The sequence below is a fragment of the Sorex araneus genome, chromosome 2 (genome assembly GCF_027595985.1).
Source record: "Sorex araneus isolate mSorAra2 chromosome 2, mSorAra2.pri, whole genome shotgun sequence".
Lineage (NCBI taxonomy): Eukaryota > Metazoa > Chordata > Mammalia > Eulipotyphla > Soricidae > Sorex > Sorex araneus.
In genome coordinates this window covers 197,584,685-197,590,684 of record NC_073303.1, presented here as the reverse complement: position 1 = coordinate 197,590,684, position 6,000 = coordinate 197,584,685, and positions in this window count along the sequence as shown.

Below are 6,000 nucleotides of genomic sequence, written 5' to 3'. Positions count from 1 at the left end.
AGGGTAAGGCACTTGCCGTGCATGTTGCCAACCCTAGCTCCAGCCCTGGCACTGCATACAGTGCCTTAGGCACTGCCAGGCGTTATCCCTGAGCACAGAGCCGGGAGTAAGCTCTGAGACTGCAAACCTGCCCCCCACCAACCAAAAAGGAACGGCTGAATGACATTTTCCATCTTTTCCATAAAGATAAAAATCCTCTTCAGATATTTTTTCTTTTCTAATGCATCATCATATTTCCTTTTCGGGTTTTTTTCCCCACCTTTATTGTCTCTGCAATGGCCTTTGGTCACACACTTGGCTGTGGTGCTCTCATGCCTGTGGTTGTGTGTGTTGAGGACTGAGCTGTGGCCTTACCACGTCCACCCCTGAGATAGCCCTGGTCTCTCTTTTATTTCTATTAGCCAGTCACACCTGGCTGTGTTCAGGCCTTACGCCCGGCTCTGCACTCAGGCATCACGCCTGGCCCGTCCTCAGGGGACCCTATAGGGTGCTGGAAATCCAACCTGGGTTGGTTTTATGCAAGGCAAATGCCCTAGCCTCTGTTCTATCATTCCAACCCATTATTATTATTGTTGCTGTTGTTGTTACTATTATTCCTCAATGGAGGTAGCATTAGTTTATACGATTCTGTGTGTTCTAGGGGCGGATTTCTTTGGGTTAGTAAAAAACCGACACAGATGAAGTCTTGCAAAAATTTTAGAAATGTGAGGACTCAGACTTCCGGAAATTGGGGCGTATCTGGACCACTATTCACAGTGAAGACCGCCCCCCCCACACACACACCCCATCTTAGCATGTATTCTGCCAGCCTAAGAAAACGTGTCGTCATCCACCCCCAGGTGGCGGCGTGTGTGCTGGACTGAGGCTGGGAAGGAAACTTGGCTCTCCTTCTGTATTTTGCCTTTATCGGAGAAAGGATTCAAAATTAAGACGGAGCAGCTAATCGCAAATTTATTAAAGAGACAGGACAGCACCGGAGACCCGCACTGTGGGGGGAGAGTCGCACACTGGGATTTCTGGGGAGGGGTTTTTAGAGTGAGCCACGGTGAGGGTGGCTGAGCCTGTGCAGGGGTGTAAAGTGTCTCATTAGCATCTCATTATGCAGCTCGGGAGCGTGTCAGAGGACGCGCCCTTGGGACTGGAACCAAGTCCAAGCGGGATGTCAGTGAGCATGCGCCAGGAGCGGCTGCACCCGGTTTGCCAAAATCCCGTTTATCAGAAAGTTGATCACTGGCGCGGGGGAGAGGGGGGTTGGATAGTGCAGCTGGTAGGGCGCTTGCCTGGCACGTAGATGCCTCCAGTCCCGTCCCCAGCGCCACATATGGTCCCTGGAGCCCAGCCAGGAGAGCAGAGCCAGGAGTAAGTCCTGAGCAGAGCCAGGAGTAAGTTCTGAGAGCAGAGCCAGGAGTAAGTCCTGTACACCACCAGGCGTGGCCAAGAAATAAAGTCAAACAGAAAGTCCATCACTTCAGGCTGTTGGGATGGGCGGAAGGCCGGGGGTGTCTCAAGGTCCTTTGGGCCAGCACTGCTGGGGATCCCTCCAGTGATGCTCAGGGGACCAGGTGATGCTAGGCAAGAGCCCGGCTGCTGCTCACTGCACCGTCCCCAGCCCCTCTGTGAGCCTCATCATGACAGCCACTGTCATGGTCCAACTTTGAAGCCTGTTTCTTTCAGGGAACTCGCCAGCTTGAAGTCATGTCACAGGCCGCCTCGGGGGCCGAGGGTGTGCGTGCATGACTGTGCGTGCCAGTTTGGTGGCAGATGGCAGGAGCAAGGCAGCCTTCGCTGCTTCCCTTCTGAGCGTGTGAGCGACAGGTGGTGCTTGGTGGAAAAATCTACAGGATTTATTTTGTGTTCCCCTGCCCTCCCCGCTCAGAAAATGCTTCTATAGGATGAAAACTCTTGCAACTCTAATTTCACAAATGCAACCCGTGTGCCTTTGTGGTCATTGTTGTTGTTGCCTGCAGGGGTGGAGGGTGGAGGGGTTGGGGTGCTCAGGAGCTATTCCTGGCTCTGTGCTCAGGAGTCCTGGGAGTGCTGGGGGTGGCAGGAGCTGTATGTGGTGCAGGGGATCACACCAGATTTTCAGTAGCTGCAAGCACGTGCAAAGCAAGCACCTTACATACTCCCTCTCTTTGCCTTTATGTGAGATGCTAAAACCATTTTAAAATTTCATTTATTTAGTGTAGCATTTATTTATGTAGTGTAGTGCAGAGAGTCTCTTGCCCACATGCCTGGTTGTCTTCCCTGGGGCCCCTTGGAGGGGATGGGTTCCAGCTTCCCTCCCCACCCCGAGCAGAGCTCCCAGCGGCCGAAGACCACCGGAACCTAGCTACAGCCATGCTCAAGGCCCCTCTCCACACGTTCGGACAGGCCTCACGCATGAAGGTACCGGCAGAAGAACCCAGGTGTGTGTGATCCCATCAACGGCCAACATCCACAGAGAGACTTAAAAGCAAGCTCCCAGAAGATATCTTTAGCCTACTTCTCCCTCTGGGAGAAACTGGCAATCTTCTGAGAGTTTCCTGCCCACATGGGACAGCCTTGCAAGCTTCCTATGGTGTATTCATATGCTAAATCCAGTAACAAGCTGGATCTCATCCCCCTGGCCCTGAAGAGCCCCCAGTGCAACATCCTTAGGAGGGCCAAGTCGAGATAGACTTCTAAGATCTCAGGGAAAGGATGAAATGAGATGTTACTGAGCCCACCCGAGAAATCGGTGATTAACGGGATTTCGTGATTCGTGATTCGTGATTTAGTGTAGACAAAACCCCCCGTGGGTAGAGCGTTTGCCTTGCACATGGCCAACCCAGGTTTGATTCCTCCGTCCCTCTCAGAGAACCCAGTAAGCTACGGAGAGTATCCATCCTGCCCACATTGCAGATCCTGGCAAGCTACCCAGGGAGTATTTGATATGCCAAAAACAGTAATAACAAGTCTCATAATGGAGACATTGCTGGTGCCCGCTCAAGCAAATCAATGAACAATAGGACGACAGTGCTACAGTGCTACAGACAAAACCCACAACTGTTGATACAATTCTAGAGCTGAAATTGGTTAGCTAACATAGCTCCAATATAAAAACCAATATGTTTAAGAATCAGTTTCTAGGCCAGAGCAATAGAACAGTGGAGAGGGCATTTGTCTTGTACGCAGCAGTCAATCTGGGTTTGATCCCCAGCATCCCATATGGTTCCCTGAGCACCGCCAGAAGCCATTCCTGAGTGCAGAACCAGGAGTAACCCCTGAGCATCACCAGGTGTGACCCAAAAAGAAAAAAAAATTAACTTCTAGGTGAAAAATCCATTTTTAGGTGATAATTGTTATATCTCATCATATCTCATCACGGGGTTGTTAAGTCCCTGCCTGAGCATTTACTAAGCTCTGCATTGTTAGTCGAGCCTTCTGCATTCTCATTTTTTGTTGGTTTGGTTTAGTTCGGCTTCTATGTTACTTTCCCATCTAATTTGGTGTGCTCCTACAGGTACATCAGAATTGAGGACTTAGGAGGTGTCATGAGGCCATGTATGGGGCCATGAGGTCCAGAGATTTCAGAAAAAAATCTATGGTCTCCTAATTATCTAAAACCTTAGCTCTTGGGGTTGAAGCAATACTATATCAGGTAGGGCATTTGCCTTGCATGCAGCTGATCGGGGTTCAATCCCCAGCATCCCATATGGTCCCTCGAGCACTGCCAGGAGTAATTCCTGAGTGCAGAGCCAGGAGTAGCCCCTGAGCATTGCTGACTGTGACCAAAAAGCAAAAAATAATAACAATAATTAATTAATTAAAATGTTAGCTCTCATGGCCACATGACATCTTATGCTATTCATAGCAAGGAATACAAAAAGGTCTGAGGGAGATTGTCTGCTGTAGAGGCAGGGGGAGAGGCGGGACGGGGTAGGATACTGAGGACCTTGGTGGTGGAAGATGTGCACGGGTGGAGGGCTGGGTGATCGGTCACTGTATGACTGAAACTCAAACAGGAAAGCTTGGCTGAACGGCCACGATCCCAGAGACTCACATATGAACCCCGGAACCCAACGGTTGTTGGCAGAAATGCATCCGGACTTTGCATCAGGTTACTTGCCCCGGGCCACCCCAGGTGGGAAAAGGTGCTGCCCCACCACCAATTCCCCCTGGCGGCTCGGGGGCCGCCATCTTCCAGAGGCCACTGGACAGTCAGGTATGGGCCAGCAGGGACGAGACACGTGGGACCTCACAGGATGGGGATGGAGCCGGCCTTTTCCTCCCCACAACTAGACCCCAAGTCGAAGCCCACGAACGGCCCCTCTGGCTACTCATCCAGCTGCTTAAGGGCCACGACCCCAGAGACTCACATAAGAATCTTGGAACCCAGCGGCTTTCGGCAGAAATCCCTCCAGATTTAATTATTAAAATTTCAGACATCATATGCTATTCATAATCAGCAATAGAAAACAAACTGTCGAATGTTGCCTTTTCAGCAGATCTGAACGTTGGGATAAAGTCCCAAATAATAATGGTGGGTCTGGTGTTGAAATATTGAATGTAATCACTGCAGAGAGAGAGAGAGTAATATGGGAATCATCTGCCACACAGGTAGGGGGAGGAGGTGGGAAGGCGGGGGCATACTGGGGTGTTTGGTGATGGAAAATGTGCACTGGTGAAGGGACGGGTGTTCCATCATTGTATGACCAAGACTTAAACCCATAAGCTTTGTAACTTTTCTCACGGTGAGCCGGTAGCTTGCCGGGCTCTCCGAGAGGGATGAAGGTTTTTAAGGCGGCCTCTAATTGTCCTTACAGGTGCTCCCAGTCTACCGAATGCAAGTGAAATAAATTATACTATTACAGACTGGTTGGCTGACCAGTCTAACCAGGATGCAGTGCTGCTCAGGCCCCGCAGTTTGGGACCACGCAGGTCACCACAGCGATGTTTGGGGGCCTTCGAAGCTATGCTGAGTGGTGGTGGGGGTCATCAGGGCCGTACTGAGCAGTTCCCAGGCAACTGTGTGGTGCTGGGGTCTAAACTGGGAACCATACAAAGGAAAGCGTTGGCCTTAACCCCTGTCCTCTCTCCCTGGCACTGAAAGAAGGCTTTTCAGGCACTGCTAGTGAAACTCAAATTGCTTAAGACCTCCACAAAACAGCCTGGCCTCATGCAGCCAAGTGATTATACCTTCGAGTTTTGCCAGTTCTTGAAATCCATGTAAAGGTTACCCTAATACACACACACACACACACACACACACACACACACACACACACACACAGTTTTTCTTTTTTTATTGAATCACCATGAGATACAGTTATAATGCTTTCATGTTTGAGTTTCAATCATATAATGATTGAACGCCCATCCCTCCACCAGTGCACATTCTCCACCACCAATGTCCCCAGTATACCCCCCTTTCCAATCCTCCCCCTGCCTCCATGGCAGACAATTTCCCCCATACTCTCTCTCTCTCTCTACTTTTGGGCATTATGGTTTTCAATACAGATACTGAGAGGCTATCACGTTTGGTCCTTTACCTACTTTCAGCACACGTCTTCTATCCCGAACAATCCCTCCAACCATCATTGATTTAGTGATCCCTTCTCTATCCCAGCTGCCTTCTCCCCCAGCTCATGAGCAGACTTCCAACTATGGGGCAATATTCCTGGCCCTTGTGTCTACTGTCCTTGGGTGTCAGTCTCATGTTATGATTAACAATTTTTTTAAAGTCTGTGTCTAGAGAGGCTGAAGAGATATTATAGGGATAAAGAGAGATAGTAAAGAGAAGCTCATCCAAAAGTAAATAAATAAACCATAAAGTAAAATGGGAAGATTAGAAGTCATCTGAATTATATTTAAAATCATTGCAGAATTAAGTTATAGAATATTCATTGCAGTCATAAAATATTTGTAAGACTTCCAAAATTTGGAAATGTGCTTTTACTGTAATAGGTGTTCATGATCTCTGGGTATAATTTAATACCCATCTTTTCTTTTACATTAAGGAAAAAAAGTCAAGATACT